The 18,925-nt window shown below is 31.9% G+C and overlaps 1 long non-coding RNA gene across 1 annotated transcript; it reads right to left on the bottom strand.

Annotated features, from left to right (window-relative positions):
* Nucleotides 1-15,760: 15,760 nt before the first annotated feature.
* Nucleotides 15,761-17,551, bottom strand: LOC131647527 (uncharacterized). Its single transcript, XR_009297851.1, has 4 exons — nt 17,402-17,551; nt 17,196-17,267; nt 16,435-16,890; nt 15,761-16,163 (listed from the first exon to the last, which is right to left on the bottom strand). It is a non-coding gene; the product is annotated as an uncharacterized LOC131647527 (long non-coding RNA).
* Nucleotides 17,552-18,925: the final 1,374 nt, after the last annotated feature.

Here is an 18,925-nt window from a genome sequence, read left to right as displayed (position 1 = left end):
AATCTTGAGGCATGTGATGAGATGAATCCTTTTGAAGTTCAAATTGATGAGTTGAAAGATGAGCTTGAAGTTGAAGAACCAAAGGTGGAATTGAAAGTGTTACCTTCTCACTTGAAGTATGTGTTCCTTGAGAAGAATGCAAACAAGCCGGTTATCATTAGCAACGCCCTTTCTAAGGTTGAAGAAGAAAAATTACTTGTGGTCCTAGAAAGAAACCAAGAAGCAATGGGATGGACACTCTCCGATCTCAAAGGCATTAGTCCCTCCTTTTGTATGCATAAGATTTTGATGGAGGACGACTTTAAACCGGTGGCTCAACCACAAAGACGTTTGAATCCGGTGATGAAAGAAGTAGTGAGAAAGGAAGTAGTGAAAATGTTAGAAGCCGGGATGATTTATCCGATCTCGGATAGTGCTTGGGTGACTCCCGTCCATGTGGTGCCTAAGAAGGGTGGAATGACTGTGATTCGAAATGAGAAGAATGAGCTAATTCCTACTCGAACCGTGACTGGATGGAGGATGTGTATCGATTATCGTAAGCTTAACAAAGCTACGAGGAAAGATCATTTTCCCTTACCTTTTATGGATCAAATGCTCGAGAGATTATCCGGTCAACAATTTTATTGTTTCTTAGACGGGTATTCGGGATACAATCAAATTGTAGTCAATCCCGAGGATCATGAGAAGACCGCTTTCACATGCCCTTTCGGTATTTATGCTTATCGGCGAATGCCTTTCGGGTTGTGTAATGCACCGGCAACATTTCAACGGTGTATGCAAGCTATCTTTTCTGACTTAATTGAGAAGTGCATCGAAGTGTTTATGGATGACTTCTCGGTTTTTGGGGCTTCATTTGATTTATGTTTGAAAAATCTTGATACCGTGCTAAGTCGTTGTGTGGAGTCAAATTTGGTCCTCAATTGGGAGAAGTGCAACTTCATGGTTACTAGTGAGGAATCAAAAATTGAAGTTATAGAGAAGTTGAATCAATTAATCAACCCTTCAAATAATCAACTCGGCCACAAGGTTTCTTCAAGAGGCCTTGAGGTGGATAAATCAAAAATTGAAGTTATAGAGAAGTTGCCTCCTCCATTGAATGTGAAGGGTATCCGTAGTTTTCTAGGACATGCCGGGTTTTATCGAAGATTTATCAAAGATTTTTCCAAAGTGGCAAAGCCGTTGAGTAATCTACTCAACAAAGGTACTGAATTTCTTTTCGATGAATCCTGTTTAAATGCTTTCCTAGAGCTTAAAGAAAAGTTGGTAACCGCACCCATAATCGTCGCTCCTAATTGGTCGCTTGATTTTGAACTCATGTGTGATGCGAGTGATTATGCGGTGGGTGCCGTATTAGGACAAAGAAAGAACAAAATTTTTCATGCTATTCACTATGCAAGCAAAGTTTTAAATGAAGCGCAAGTCAATTACGCAACTACCGAAAAAGAGTTGTTTGCATTAGAGAAATTTCGTTCTTACTTGATTGGTTCCAAAATTGTGTGTTATACTGACCATGCAGCTATCAAATACTTGCTCACTAAGCCGGACTCAAAACAAAGGCTGATTAGGTGGATTCTCTTGCTTCAAGAGTTTGATCTTGAAGTAAGAGACAAAAAAGGGTCTGAAAATGTGGTAGCTGACCATTTATCTCGGTTTGTGAATACCGAGGTAACACAATTTGAAAGTGAGATCAAAGAGGAATTTCCTGATGAGAAACTATTTATGGTCCAAGAGGTTAGACCCTGGTTTGCTGACATGGCTAACCATAAAGCTACCGGGTGGATACCGGAAGATCTTACTTGGAACCAAAAACGGAAGTTTTTATCCGATGCTAACTTTTACGTTTGGGATGAGCCTTATCTTTTCAAATTAAGTAGTGACAATCTCTTAAGGAGGTGTGTAACTAGTGAGGAATCTCAAAGTATTTTGTGGCATTGTCACAATTCACCATATGGTGGTCACTACAATGGATTACGTACGGCAACTAAAGCCCTTCAGGCAGGTTTTTGGTGGCCTACGTTGTTTAAAGATGTCAATCGTTATGTTTCGAGTTGTGACAGTTGTGAGCGGAGTGGTGGAATTGGTCGTCGAGATGAAATGCCTCTACAAAGCTTCCTAGAGGTGGAAGTGTTTGATTGTTGGGGAATTGATTTCGTCGGTCCATTTCCATCCTCATTTGTCAATGAATACATTTTGGTCGCTGTGGACTATGTGTCTAAATGGGTGGAAGCGATTGCTTCACCAAAAGCTGACGGTAAGACCGTAATCAAATTTTTGAAAAGGAATATTTTTTCGCGTTTCGGTACGCCAAGGGTGTTGGTGAGTGATGGTGGATCGCATTTTTGCAATGCTCCTCTTGAAAAAGTGTTGAAGCAATATGGAGTTAGGCACAAGGTTGCTACTCCATACCATCCGCAAACCAACGGCCAAGCTGAGGTTTCAAACCGTGAGATTAAAAGGATCCTTGAAAAAACTGTGTCAAGTTCGCGAAAGGATTGGTCTCAAAAGCTTGACGACGCATTGTGGGCGTATCGTACCGCTTATAAGGCTCAAATTGGTTTAACTCCATTTCAAATGGTTTATGGTAAAACTTACCATTTACCCGTTGAGATGGAGCACAAAGCTTTTTGGGCGTTAAAGCTTTTAAATTTTGATCCTAACTTGGCCGGTGAAAAAAGGAAAGTTCAAATCCATGAGTTGGATGAATTGAGACTTAATGCCTACAATTCCAACAAAATTTATAAGGAAAAGGTAAAATTTTATCATGATAGCAAAATTCGGCAAAAAGATTTCCAAGTTGGTCAAATGGTGCTTCTCTTCAATTCCCGTTTGAGACTTTTTCCGGGAAAATTGAAGTCAAAATGGTCTGGACCGTTTTTGGTCAAGGAGGTGAAGCATTTTGGAGCGATTGTGGTAGAAGACCCGAAATCCAAAGAAACGTGGACTGTTAACGGGCAAAGATTGAAAGTGTACCGTGGGTGCGAGTTGAATAGAGAAACAAAGGTGCTTGCTCTTAGTGATCCATGATCACTTATAGCCGTCGAGTTGACCGACGTTAAACAAAGCGCTAGTCGGGAGGCACCCCGGCATTGTAAGTATTTACTGTTGTTTTAGTTGTTTTATAAGCTTTAAAATCTTATTTGAATCTTGTGTAAGAAAAGGCCTAGACCTGTAATCTTTTTAAAAAAAAAATTTGCTGGTTCTGGTGTGAAGCGCCCGGCGGAGCAATTTGTCTCGCCGGGCGAAGGAGTATTTTCTGTGGCAGATTGTCACGTGCTTGGGCTGCAGAAAGGGGGCTAAGTGAGTGAGGCCCACTCTTGACCTCATTCTTGCAGAAATTTCGTTCCCCCACTTTCCTTGTGTTGCCCTAGCCGTTACTTTCTCCTTGCCTTGCTCTCATTCCTCTTCTCTTGCCCTTCTCTTCCTCAATTGAAAAGCTAAGGTAATTTCTTGTCTCTTTGTTCTCTTTTCTCTTTTGTGTTCTTGACCTAGACTAGAAAAATGAAATTAGTTAGGGTTTTGAAAACCTTTAGTTGAAATAGGATGAAATAGAGTTGTCTAGATGTGCATAGAAGTTCCATAGAGTGTAGTAAGATTGGTGTTGGGAGAAGATGCTTGTTCTGCTGGTGTTGTTGCCCTGTTTCGCTCGATTCGCCCGGCGGAGCATTCTGGCTCGCCTGGCGAGTCACTCCAGACCTGCAATTTATCTTTAGTTCCAACAGTCTATGGTGTGTTTTGTGCTAACGATCTTTGGTGGCTTGTTTTGTGTGGTTCCTTCTTTTTGTGCAGATGTTTAGCAGGCAAAGGAAGCGATCCAAGTCTCAAAAGGATGCAACTGCGGCTGGTAGTTCAAATCCTCCGCCAAGAGCTTTTGATGCATTGCGTTTTCGTAGTGCAATCCACCATGACCGTATGCCAATGCTGGAAAAGAAAAAGATTTTGGCGGAGAGGAAGTTTTTGATTGACACTGAGGGAAGCTACAAGGAGATTGCAAGCATTTTCAATGCAAAGAAGTGGGGAAGGTTGCTCACTCCGGTTGATTGCATAAACTATGAAATTGTCCGTGAGTTTTATGCTAATGCACTTCAACCAGAGGATGAGTTGTGTTCTTACAAGTCTTTTGTTCGTGGTAAGGAGATTGATTTTTCGCGGAATGCAATCAGTGAGCTCCTTGGCAATCCTTGGAATCCATTTGATCCAAATATCCAGACTGATGAGTTTTCTGTTGCACGACGAACTCATCAGAACCAGGAAGTAATTTCTCGTGTGATCCTTAAACCGGGAAAGCAGGTGGAGTTGAACAATGTTCAGGAGCCGATTCGTTACAACAGGATTGATATGACTCCTTTGGCGCAGGCGGTGCTTCTTCTGATTGTGTTTAACATAAGGCCTAGGTTTCATAAGTCTTCGGCACCTCTTGATGTGGCTTTGCTTGTTTATCACATCTTGGAAAACAAGACGGTCGACGTTGCTAAAATAATTGCTAATGAGATGAAAATCTTCATCGAGAACACTCGTCGTCCTGGGGTACATTCTAGCGCACCTATCATTTTTCCTTGTTTGATTACTTCTTTGTGTCAAAAGCAGGGTGTTCATTTTCCAAGTGTGGTGAACGAAAGGAAAAGAGATGTGGTTGATGATATCTACATCAACCGCTACTGTAATGCTAAGTTGGCTGCTAAGAAAAAGCAGAAGGAAGCTGGTGAGTCCTCTGCTGCAGGTGAGCATGGTGAGACTCTGGATTATGAAGATTGGGATCCGAGGTTGAGAGCATCTTTTAATTATACTTGGGATGCGCTTGAGGCTGGAAGGAGGTCCAGTGAGTTCCTTATGGACTCTATGAGGCAGTTGTATCTGCATCAGTCAGTACCTTCTGGTGAGATCCCTCCTTTTCCTTCTCGCGAGGATTATTCTGCTTATGCAAATTGGCCTGAGGGCAGGCCTTTCTTTTCTGAGGGGGTGGATGATGCTGATGCAGAGGGTGATGAAATTGGTGATGACATCCTTTATTAGGAGTTTGCTAGTTATTTTGTCTTTGTCTTAGTTTTTTTTTATGTTTTAAGTATTTGATAACTTTTGGTTGTTGGCGCTTGGCCATGTTTTGTTGGATAATGTTAGTTAATTTTAGTTGGATTTCTTTTTATATATTTTAGTTGTTTAAATTTTTAGCTTTGTACATATTAGTTTAATCTGATGCTTCTTAGTTTGATTGTTTAAGATTTTGGTTCCGCAAGGAGCAAGAAAAAACAAAAATATATATGTCAACTCAAAAGTGTGGATGGTGATGATAAGATTCTCAAAAGTGTGCGTAGAAGGTATTACTTTAATCGCTTTGTAGAATGATAGCACGTTAATTAAATTAACGCTTTATGCAAATTCGTGATATGCATCATCTAGTAAATATATGTTCAAGTGTGAATCATTAGGACTTAACCATAAATGTGAGTAGCTTCCATTGTTCACCAAAATATTGTGATGTCTAGTAATATTGTTTAACTCGTTCGATTCATGCCAAATCTTGTGTTCAATTGAAATTATGGAAGTTTGAAGGGATCAAGGCATTGTTTGTATTATTGAGGAAAACCACCATTCCAAAAAGGCTTCATTTAACCGAATTAGTGTGTGCGCATTTGTAAACCTTTTTGAGCCGAAAGTTTGTGTGAATGAATCCATTGCATGCCAACAAATTATTAAGATTACCACTTAGTAGTTGTGTTGTTGATCAAGCAAATTTAGTCAATGATGATTCATTCTCATATTTTTCTTGTGTAAACACTTTCCCTTGAACCTTTATCTTACTTTGAAAAGCAATTCTCGTCTCTTGAGATAGAAAAGTGTGAAGTTGGGGAGAGTGGTTCTTATTTGTGAAGTTGCCACGGGAAAGAAAGTGTGGTGGGCAATGCATCTTTTAATTATATGATTATAAGAATATATATATATATATATATATATATATATATATATATATATATATTGAAAAAAAAATGAAAAAAATGAAAAAAAAAAAATAAAAAAAAATAATAATAATATATATATATATATATATATATATATATATATATATATAAAAATAAAGAGAAGATGCATTGTAAGAAAAGGAAGTGAATTGTGAGAAGTTGTGAATTGAGCAAGAATGAATTTATCTGATTGAGAATTGTTTTTCTTGTTTCTTACCAATTTTCGTTTCAATGGCCTTATATATTATCTTTTTTTTCCCTAAGCCAAGCTACAACCGAGAAAAGTCCTTTGTGATCTTTGTTCCATGGTTTTCTTTGCGAAATGTCGAGATAAACGTATGAATAGTTCTGGATGTTAATATAGTTATTAGCGAGAGTGTTTTGTCCATTTGTTATATTTTGTATAATCCACGTTTGTGAGAAATTTAGGTGATTCATACATGAGCATGTTTTGGAAAAGATTTGCATTTTGAAGTTTGTGTTTAGGGTTTAATTCGTTATAGTGCTATCTATCTATCTAAGTTATGAAGTTGCCTTGGGCGTGCACTTGTCGAGTTTGAACCAATCAAGTTTTGTTCGGTTGATTTTGTGCTTTGAATCGTTTTGGTTTAATTTTTAAAATTTTCCTTTGATTGAGGACATTCAAAGATGCAAGTTGGGGAGATTTTGTTGAGTGTCTTTTGTTGTTTCTATTCGTATGTTTTTTAAGGCACTTTTTACCCCTTTTTCCATGTTTTTTTAGAAGAATAGCTTATGTAAATAAGTGATTTTTGTCATATGTAAATATTTGGTATTTTGATCTATTTTCTAGTGTTTCAGTTATTGGTGATAGCAAATGTTCAGAAAAATCGGGAAAAAAGTCGAAGAACCGAGGATTTTGGCAACTCTGAAGGTGTCAGTGTTCCTCTTGTTTTCGCCCGGCGAGTAGCTTGGAGGCGAAGCTCCGCCCGGCGAGTGGTAGGCGAGCCAGGGGCGAAGCAGCTTATTTTTTGGCCATCTTTCTGCTCTGGAGCGCCCGGCGGAGCATCTGGCTCGCCGGGCAGAAGAAGATATTTTTTTAGTTTCTTTTGTGTACTTTTAAGGTCACGTGGCCTGTTTAGTGGGTTTCGCCCGGCGAAGCTGTTCTTCCGCCGGGCGAACTTGGGCTGATGTGCCATGCTATATAGTGCTAGTATAGATATTTTGAGAAAAAAAAATCTAAGATATCTCTCTCTTGAACCAAAATACAATATTTTGGAGTGAAAAAACCCTAAAACTTCCATTGTTAGTAAAATTGAAGTTTTTACCCATCAATCTTGGAGACTTCCATCTTGATGTTCATAAAGCTTGATAGTTTGCTTGTTACTCAAGTCACCATGGAAATGGGTGGCTAAACCTTCTTGGTGTCAAGATTAGAGGTAGATGATTTGCTTTTAGTTTGTATTTCTTTTGATCTTTTGTATGTGAACAAGTGATGATATATATATGGTGAAAAACCTTGTGTTTATTTAGTTATGAGATTTGTATTCTATTTGAGAAAATGTTTTCAAGTCTTGACCTAGGTTTTTTATCTATCAACAAGTAAAGTTTAGAAATAGCTTTGTGAGTTGATATTTACCTTTATTAAGCTTTGAGTGTTGTCATTTTGATAGTTAGGTTGAGAGATCATTTAAGGATCAAAATGGCAAATTTCACAATATGGTTTAGACATGAAACATATTGAGAGGATTGTGATTATATGTATCATTCATGAGTTCACATATTTGATCAAGAAAATACGATAGAAGCAAATCATCAAAAACAAATCTAATCTTGACATTCTTTTACCATCTTTTAAAACCACATACCAAGTTTAGCATTTCTTGCTTGAGATTAAAAAAATTATGTTACCAGAATCAAAACCAAACCCCATGATAACTTTAACTCACGACAAAATAAACTATAGAACGGAAGTGATATCGCAATAATCCCTGTGGAAACGATAAACAAAAAGTACCACAATACTAATTCAACAATATCACTTGATAGATGCAAGTCTTAATTTTGGAAGATATTTCTAATGTCTCAAATAATCGACTAAAGTTATTAATTTTGGACCTCTAAACATATTTTCTAGATGAATTTTATTTCTCTTACTTCATTTATATTACTGACAAACTCATTAATTATGGATTAGTGTATTGATAAGTGTCAAAATGTTGTTATTTTGAGTATATATTTGTGGCACTAATCGATTTTATTCTTTTGGTTTTTATAATAAAATCCCAACTTTTGTGTATATATGTGCATACTTGAGTTTTGATTTGTTTTGTGTACCATTAGACCATTTTTGATTCGTTTTATAGGTATTGATGCACATCGGAGCCTCGAGGAGTAAAGTGTCGAAGGCACGACTTCGATTATGCAATTTTTTAGCAATAAAATGGAAATTATGCAAAAGTTCGCTAAGCCAAGCTCAAGCGCGCTTGCATAAACGTAAAACAAAGAAGAGAATTTTTCAGAGCTCACTGAGCCAGGATATCGCTGAGCCAGCCGAGCTCGCTGAGCAACCTCCACTGTACCAGATATTTTTGACAACTCGTTGAGCCAGCCTGCGAAAACTTTTCTTTATATTCTTTCATTTGTAACATATCTTGGTTATGTGGTTTTAGGTATTTTTGCTCCCAAAATTCATCACTCTCATTCTTAGGTTAGATTAGGTTAAAAGGCAATTATGGAGCTTTCATTTGGATGATTGGAGGTGGATTGATCATCGAACGAAGCTGACAAACCGCGAGATCTTTGGTTCATTTCTCTTCTCTTTGTGTTTTCTCTTATAGTTGGGTTTTGTGTATGTATTTACTTTGAACTCATGTATATTTTTTGCCCATGCCGTTATATAAAACTTGCTTTACAAATCTGTGTTGATTGTTGTTTTAGATTTTTGCTTTGTGCTCGGGATTTGAGTTGCTTTAGAGATAAACTTCTTGAATCCTTATCTAGGATGATTATCTGTTAGTTTCTGAACTCTAGAGATAAATTTAGAGCTAATAATCTTAATAGGTGCCGAAGCTTAATGCTTATGTGTTAGTTGTGTCGGTTGAGAGATCATCGATACGATTGATATGGATGTTTGTTGTGTTGTTAAGGTGTGCTGAGAGATCGTCGCCGAGATGATATGGTAGTCCTCCCTACTTTGGGTTAGAAATGACTTAGGGTGTGAGCGATGCCGGATGACATTGACGAGTATTGTAGGTTGAGTATAACTGGTCGATAAGTTTAAGTTTGTGAGAAGTAGATTGTGTGCTAATAAGTATGGTGTTTTGGTTGTGACAACTTGGAATAAGAAAGAAGTTTGATCAGAATAGTGTTCTTTGAACCTGTGTGAATTGATCACTCCCTTAGGTTTAGGCAAATTTTTTATTCGACTAGCCTTAGGACTTATCCCTTGTTTGTTGAACAAGCCACATTACAACCTTAAAAAGCCATTGTGATTCTTGCTTTTGTATCTTCAATGTGATTTTTGGATGAATACATAATTTAATCTTTTGTTTGCAATATTGTTGGATGAGTGTTAAAAGTCCTTCATCGTTGTGTGTTCTTCATCCATTGATGAATTTTTGCTAGGTGTAATTCAAGATGTGAGCTTGTGTTGTTTTAGAATGTTTTATATGATTTTTGTACTTAGGATGTGTTTTGTTTACATGTTGTGTTGTTTTAGAAAGTCTTTAGAATAATTATTTAGCTTAATGATCCATTAAGAGTAACTTAATCGTGAGATCTCATCAACTACTTAACTAATAATGTAACATACCATTAATAACCATATATTATCCTTTAACTCAAATTTAATTTACACTAATTGATGCCATTTTATGTATTTGAATAAATAATCTTGCATTACCCAATGAAAGAGACCGTTTTTTCCAAGTGGCAGTACTTGTTGTTTTCATTCAAGTTTCTTACATCCATTTACCCGGGTAACAATGAGCTACATCATTTAAAACCATTAGAATTCATATATCACTTCTCCCTTTCTTCTATTTTGTATAACATCTCTCTCCCCTTAGTTTCTCAAGCTCTAAGAAAAGTATCATTTTCCTTCTTTTAGATCTCGTTTCTTTCCTTTTCATCCGATGTATTATCGTCTACTCACTTTCATCGAAACATTTGTTCAATGTTTATGTTCAGTTCATTTTCCATAGCTTTAACTTCTAAGTTATTAAGAAACTTTTTTCAATGTTGTTATTCTTTGCTTTTCTGGTTTTCCATGTTGTCTTGCTTCGCTTTTCGACTTTTATCTATGTTGTTTATAATATTACAAAGCCACTTTCTTTATTTTTCATCTACATTTACATTTTCATGATATGATTTTTCATTGGTTTTTACTCTTCTATAATGTTTTATATTTGGTTCTTTATCACCTCTTTATTACAAATATCGGTTTTCATTTTCTATTATTTTGTTAATAATCATTTTCTATTGCTGCTCCATTAATAATAGTGGATTTGACTATTATGTGCTTTGTACTTTACTTAGTGTTCATTTTCAATAATCATTTCCTGTTGTTACTCCGTTAATAATAGTGGATTTGACTATTTTGTGCTTTGTACTTTACTTAATGTTCATTTTCAATAATCATGTTTTGTTCTTTATCCTATATCATGATTTCAGTTATGCAATTAGTCATGTCAAGACCACCAATTCTTCTCACTAATTTGAAACCTGTGACAGCAAGATCCAACTTTTTATTAATTCTATCACTGCTATAACAGCTATTAACATCCCAGAGATTCCACATCACAGTTTCAATTTCAAGTCCTTTGGAGATTTCTTAAATGGTGATTTTGAAGTTGATTGCTTATACATTAATTACTGATAGTCGTCTATATCCAACATGTCGTGTTCTTTTCAAACAACATGTCACCTTACATTATTTTACTATGTAGATGTGATTGGTGTTCTCCACCAAGTTGTGGGGACCCAAGTAGTAAGAGCTGGGCAAAAAGCTTGCGTCAACATTACCTTGCCCGATGAATGGTATATTGCAACTCATTTTCACTACTTCAATATCTACTGCTTTTACATTGTGAGATGATAAAATTTTAGGAAATTTCTTTACACACCTCCCTACTTTCTTGGTCACCTCTGGTGAAGAACCTAAAATACCCCTAACTTCGCATTTTCGAAATGTTTTTTTTTTTTAAATTTGTCTTATTTTGAAAATGCACTTCCGAAAACACGAAAAAAAGTGTTTTCAGAGATGCCTTTCCGAAAACACCTCTTTTTTGAGTTTTCGGAGATGCATTTCCGAAAACACCCTTTTTGGGAGAGGGTTTGTTCGGAGATGCATATCCGAAATATTCCAAGACCAAATTGATCTTGGAATGTTTCGGATATACACTTCCGAAAGAACTCATTAATTATTAAAAAATTAAAATCAAGGTGAATCAATACAATTAATAGGTATAAAATCAAGGTGAATCAATAAAATGAAGGTGAATCAATAAAATCAAGGTGAATCAAAATTTCCTAAACAATTTTAAAGTTAAAAATTATTTTACTAACTTATATAAATCAAAAACATTTTAATTTCATAAATAAATTTTAAATTATATATAATTAAATATAAAATTTATTCATTAAATAAAATTAAGACAAAATCTTTATTTAATTTTTTTAAACTAAATAAAAAATTATATCTCATTTTTAATTATGAATCAGAATAGAAATATATAAATATATAATAATAATTATTAATTTTGTAAGTGAAATATATAAATATATAATAATTATATAAATATATAAATCTATAAATATATAATATTTATTATAAATTAAAACACTCATTTTTTTAATTTTTATAATTATTATATAAATATATAAATATATTTATAATTAATATATAATAATTATTATATAAATATATAAATATATAATAATTTTTATAAATATATTATAATTATTATATAAATATATAAATTAGAACACTCATTTTTTTAATTTTTTTTTGTAAATATATAAATATATAATAATTATTATAAATATATAAATAAAAAATTATAACTCATTTTATAATAAGTGAAATTATTTTAATTAAAATTATTTTAAATTTTAAAATATGAATCAGAACAGAAATATATAATAATTATTATTCATAACTCATAAATTATATCAAAATATATAATTATTATTATTCATTACTCATAAATTATATCAAATTTATGATATGTAAATTAATTAATATCTTAAAATTTTTAATTTTTGGGATTTTTAAATTTTTTTGTTTTTTCGGAAATGTATCTCCGAATTAATCAAAATCCCAATTTTTTAGATTTTTTCAGAAATGCACTTTCGAAATCTGTAAAAATTTAGAAAAAAAAAATATTTCGGAAATGCATTTCCGAAACAGGGGTAAAGTGAGGTTTTCGCAAAGGGTGACTCCCATAGGGAGGTGGGTAAAGAAAAAAACCAAATTTTATTGCTTAATATTTTTTATATAGTGGCAATGAACTTGATCTTAGGCTTTGGGAGTCATATGCCAACCAATTTATGTATTACCTAACTGAAAATGAACCACCAGTTGTCATATTCACTCATTCTTGGTATCACAAAATTTCATGTATAGTCCTGTATTACACATGAAGCATACATCCTGACTTTGTGATTTTATTTGCTCTTTGACATGGGTTTGTTTCATGCTTGCAACCACTGGAAAGACAAATCATTCTCCTTTATTAAGGATGTTAAAACCATTGGGGAGATGATTTGTCTTAAGATGTTAGTTCATTTTATTAAATAAGAATTATTGGTATTCCCTTTTTAAATTTCATTGTTTATAAATGTCACCATTGTTCTTCGTAGAAAACTTTCTACAGTATCAATGGTACGACTAAGAGGTTCAAGCAAAATTATTTAAGCTGGTTTATGAGATTTGTCCAACTTGTAACAAGACTAACAAATCTCTTGGCAACTCCTTTGAATGCAACTGCTCCGACGTCAAGTCTCCCCTAATAATCAAGTAAAAAAGTCTTTATTACTTAATCAGATTCATATTAAGCATTTATCTCAAATTTTTGACATGCAATGCATTCATGGATTTAATATCTATTGCTTTTTATTAGGTTTAAAATTGAGATCGATGTTGAACATGAAAACAAGATTGGTAATTTTGTCTTATGGGATAAGGAATGGATACCATTTGTTGGTATGACTGCTCATAGTTTAAGAAAACTTATGAAGCAGGTTTGTATTTCTCTAGCATATCTGTCATACAATATTCTAAACAAATTAATACATTACACTTCCATTTCATCATAACACAATCATGAGCCCTCCCATTAATAACACTACTATGTTTGACGGTTGTTTGTTATTATTCAATCTTAAAAACACAAAAAGAAAAAATATCAATAAAAACACAAAAAGAAAAACTATGTTTGATGGTTTTGAACTTTAAAGAAAAAATAAAAACACAAAAAAATTAAAATATAATAAATGAACGGTTGAAATTGGAGCCAAAAGGAATCCTGAGACAGAGAGCAGGAGTGGATAAAATCCCATTTTTATCATTTTTGTTGTTTCACCTATTTGTATTTTTTAGACATCTTACTTGCTATATTGAAATTATTTTCCTTTAACTCGAAATTATACGCATAGTTGATTAATTTTTTAATCAAAGACTGACCCTACACTAAATTGCATATGTTATACCATACTCATTATATTGATTAACTAGTAGAAGACCCGTGCGTCCGCACGGGTGCTTTCATTTGTATCTTATAAAGTTTGATCACTTCAAAAAAATAAGTATTATGGTGATAGCGGGTTCCTTCATTTATATTTTAGATAGATTATTCGATAATATTTGATCACTTCAAAAAATTAAATATTATGGTGATAGTGACTCGTGCATCCGCTCAGAAAAATTCATTCATATTCTATGATCATTTGATAAAGGAACCAATGAGATGGAGAAAGAAAAAAATTTGAAATTTATTAAAATAAAATAAGTATTGTGTTGAAAGTGACCCGTAAGATTAAACATTTTACTATCATATTCATTTTGTGTAATTGAATAGTAATTGTTTGATATTATTTTTTTTCCTAATAATTTTGAAAGGAAAATTATAAACTATTCTTTTAAAAGAATATATAAAGTGACATTTTTTGTCTTATAATACTCAAAGATAGTATAATAACTTATAGACGTGTTCAACGCTTCATATAATAAAATATTTTCAAAACAATTTATGTGTTCACAATTTTTTTATGTCTCTAATAAATATTCATTTTGTAATTAATTAGTCAACAAATGACAAAAAAAATAGTAATTGTTTCAAATATAATTCATTTTTATGATAACTTAGCATTATTCCAAACTTAAATTTATTATGCACCAACCTCAGTAAGCGATGTGAAACATGGCATTTTAAAACTAAAAAACCAAAGGTATCTCACATGTATATTTTACAAAATTTATAACTCTACCACAGTATGATAAAACCTTCATACTTGAGGTCAACTACCTACATTAAAAGAATGTAGTAATAGTTAAACCAGTTTCCTGGTTTTCTGTTTACAAATAGTCAAGGAGCTATTTAAACTTCATGTGATATCTTAGTACATCTTGTATAATTGTGAGATAGATTTAATTATATTAAATAATTATACACAAAAGAAGAAAAAAAATAATTGTGAGATAGAGACAAAAATAATATTTAAAAAAAAATTGTCTCTTAAATTGAAATATTGATTGATTAAACTAAAATAAACATTGTCTTGTTAGTGACCCGCGAGATAAAAACATTTTTAATGTTAATAAATTAAAAAATACATTATACTATCAAGCAATTGATATGGTATAAAATTATTTAAATACAAATAAATTTGAAATGAATTTAATTATTAAATAATTATATAAAAGAAAAATATTGACCCATGAGACGAAAAGAGAATAAAAAGAACTTTCACATTTGAAAAAATAAATAAAATATGTATTCGGTTGATAGTGACCCGTAAAATACAGCCTAATAACATGTAAATTAATTTAATATAATATAAAATAGATTTAGAATTATATAAATTTAAAATGAATGATTTAATTATAAATGAATAATAACCATAAAAATTCAACTATATTAAATAACCATAAAAAAAACATATAAGTTGGAAAAAAAATAAAATTTAACAAATAGAAACGTAAAATTTTAAATATAAATGCGAAATTTGAAATGATTAATTTATTTGTAAAATTTTAGATATATTATAATGTACAATACAAAGAAATTTCGAACAGAAGAGTCAATAAAATCTGACGCAGTGCCGCTTCCTATTTTTAAGAGATCATTATTATATTATTTTAAAAGCTAATAAAATCATATTAAGTATCAATTTTCAAAAGTCCAAAAACAAACAATAAAAAATATTAAAATAAAATATACTCAATGTAGAAGATGAAAACGCAAGAAAAAAACAGAGCACAAAAATGAAAAACAGAGCAGCGGGTTAAAGTAATTTTGTAAGATATATTTGTACTTAAATATATATTGAGAATAATGTTTATGCCTTTTTTTTCTGAATATAATAGATTGTGTCTAGTAGTGATATTGTTAAAATTGGATAAAAATAGTAATAAACTTTTTCTCATTTTTAATTTGTAAAAAAAGATTTCTTTTTCTTTAAAACTCATTATTATCTTTATTATATAATAAATAAATTATAATAATGATTATTAATTAGTGTTTATTTTGTATTAATGACCGGTAATCAGTGTTTAAACATTGTAGTGACAATAACTCTACTATGTAGTGAAAGTAACATAGCCATACCTTAATTCAAAAACACCAATGAGGACACACTATGAAGGAGGTACTGAAACACTATATTGTCATGTTTGAAACTAACATTTTCATAGTGAGCCATTGATGGTTCCTTTTTATCGAAAACACACTGTTACTACACAATATATCAGCACTGAATGACAACAATTCACATTTGCAATTTGTTTTAAATTCAATATAAGAAAATTGAAGTGTTGCCAATCAAAAGGGAATTCATGGATGGATAATAAGCCGATAATAAAGCCAACACACTAAGAATACAATGCAACTTAGTTGTCTGTGTTATCGCTAGTTCATTATCGAAAATGCTTAAAGTACTACCATGTTCCACAAAGCGTTGGACTTCGTCTGTGTTGAATTTTGATACTATAGGATCAAACAAATCACATGTACAGTTCCTTTCATGAAGCTGCCAAGATTAAACAAAACACGAATAACATTAAGTTATGTCTGAAAGTAATAAATAGTTGAAATAGTTTGAATATGCAACAAAATGTTCGTTCACTGCATTGTCATATTTTTGGAGAATATATTAGTGACACTACTCTTGGACAGCAAAAAGACAGTTGAGATGAAACCTCAATCAAAACAAAAATCATGAGTTAGTTCATTACAATAAAGGCTCATGAATAATTTTTGTATCTAGTGCCATTAAAACCAAATGAAGAGAAGAGAGGTACCTCTAAATATGCTGCAACATTCTCAGAATGTTTCTCATTTGTCCTTGCAATAAAAATATCCCAGAATACAGACCACCACTAAAAAAGAAAATCTCCAAGAGCATCAATTGCTGCATTTTCAGTGTTAGCTATAATCAATTGTATTATAATCATCTGGAAAATCAAGGGCTTGGATTAGATACATGGTTTCTCTTCTACTTCCTTTCACCGAATCGGTTAAAAATTCAAACTTTTTTCACCACAAAAACAAAAATCAAAGCTGCATCAATATGTTCAATCAAGCTATAGTTTTTCACAATATAAATTCCAAGAGTTCTAATATTTCGAGTAGCACAACAACCACAAAAAATCAACACAGTGCATCAGCACAACATAAACATGAAACAATTGAGCAAAACCCTCTGATACTAAATTTAGTTGTTCAGCTTCCATTGTTGCTGTGCTTTTTCCTGGCTACTGAAAAATATACAAAAGATGCATGAGTAGCCTATCTTTCCTATTTTGTGGATAGATTTCTCAAGATTTATAAATACCAAAATAAAATAGTGCAAACAGAAGCAGCAATCCATTTTGGTGTTTGATGAGGTCTTTAAAGAAAAAGATGAAGAATTTAATTTGATGATTCTAAATCAGCTTCTCTCATAGCATCAACAAAATCAGGTAAATTTAGACATGAAAATTTTACAAAACAAATACAAAAAACACATTTAAGAACAAAGAATCACAGGTAAAAGAAAAATAGAGATTGAAAAATAACGTACCATTCAGGTAAATTCTCTCGTAATTGTCTGGACACCATCTATGTCATATCATTCCTCTAGCAATAATCAGATCTACATATAAAATAGAAAAAATATGGAAAAAGAAATCAAATAACACAACAATAAATTTGTTATGAACAAAATTTGCTATGAACACAAGAAAAAGATATGAATGAAAGAGAAATAGAAGAGTGAATAAAATATACCTTTTGAGAGTTGCAGAGGAAGGAGAAACGAAGATGGGGGCGGCCACAAATTTAGGGTTTGAGGAGATAGAAAGCTTGAGAGAGAAAATAGAAGGGAAAAGAATTGGAACATGAAAATAGAAATGAGAGAGAGAAAACAAAAGATATGGTAAGTATTTCGGACCAATGAGAGTATAAGTGTTTTGGTAAAGTACAAAAATTGAATAAATTGACCAATTGAAGGTGAACAAATGGCATGGATGAATATTGAATTTGTTAATTACATGAAAGACCTTTTGGTAGTGTAAAATATATTTGTTGTAAGGGCAAAGTAGTAAATTTGGGCTACATTTTAGTATTGAAACAAAAAAAATGTGAAAACAATGTTTGTTGGAATTTCACGTGTTTGTAGGGTTGTGAAAACAAAATGTGTATTTGAAGTGCAGTTGAGTTGTTATATTAGTATGCACTGATATGATAATTGTTGATTTGTAATATAATGAATAAATGAGAATTGTGTGATATAATGGAAATGTATCTATTATGAATATATAAGTTTTATGGTCTAGTAATCCTTTCTAGAGTTAATATTTTTTATGCAATGTTATATGAATGAAATTTTTACCACCGTTGTATTTAGTAGTGATTAGCTTCGATCCAGAAACCTTTTCAACACAAAACATGATAAGTTATCTTTTTTTTAAATATTTTTTCTATATGAAACCCTCTGTCTAAATCTCTTATCAGGTTGATAAATTTGTTATTAGAGCATGGAAGGTGCAAGAATATTAAGTTATAATAAAAATTATTGCTTTTAATTTTTTCTCCAATTATTGCTTTTAATTTTTTCTCCTAAAAATCAGTAATCTTAATTAAAATTTCAAAATGTTATATTTTAAATTCTTATCTTATTTAAGAGTTTAATTTTAACTTTAAATAACTATTATTTAATAAAGTGTTGTTCTAAATATATTCCATTTGTAAAAAAGAAGTTTTTATTTTTGATAATTAATTTTTTTTTAGGGTTAATAGTAATTCACCCCTGTAATATTACCGAATTTTGCTTTTCCTCTCACCATACGTTTTGGAAAAGGTTTTTTCAAAAAAACTGTTGCCAAAAGCTTTGACAACAGTGTGGTAAACCGAAACACGCTCATATTACAGGGTAAACTACTATTAACCATTTTTTTATTAATGACTATTATATTTACAATAATTAGAAAAATAAACTCGCTTTATACCGATTTAGTAATTTGTAATTAATATTTAATGTTAATAATAAAAAATGGTAAACATTTATGAGTATTTGTAAAATACCTAAATTAATGAAGAATTTGTATAAGACATTTACTTATTTTATACTAAAAACCATATAAAAAATTGTTCAGTGTATTCTTGCAGATTTCATATGCTTATATGGAACTCTTCGAATCCATTCTAAGTCTACCATATATATTGCTATTGAACTCTTTGAACCATTCTAATCATACACAACTATACATTTTAGACTTTTTTTTTGTTGAGAAAAAATATGAAAAAAATAAT

The sequence above is a fragment of the Vicia villosa genome, linkage group LG2 (assembly GCF_029867415.1).
Source record: "Vicia villosa cultivar HV-30 ecotype Madison, WI linkage group LG2, Vvil1.0, whole genome shotgun sequence".
Taxonomy (NCBI): domain Eukaryota; kingdom Viridiplantae; phylum Streptophyta; class Magnoliopsida; order Fabales; family Fabaceae; genus Vicia; species Vicia villosa.
The sequence above is the reverse complement of the archived record's forward strand: the minus strand, read 5'-3'. Positions and strand labels throughout refer to the sequence as shown.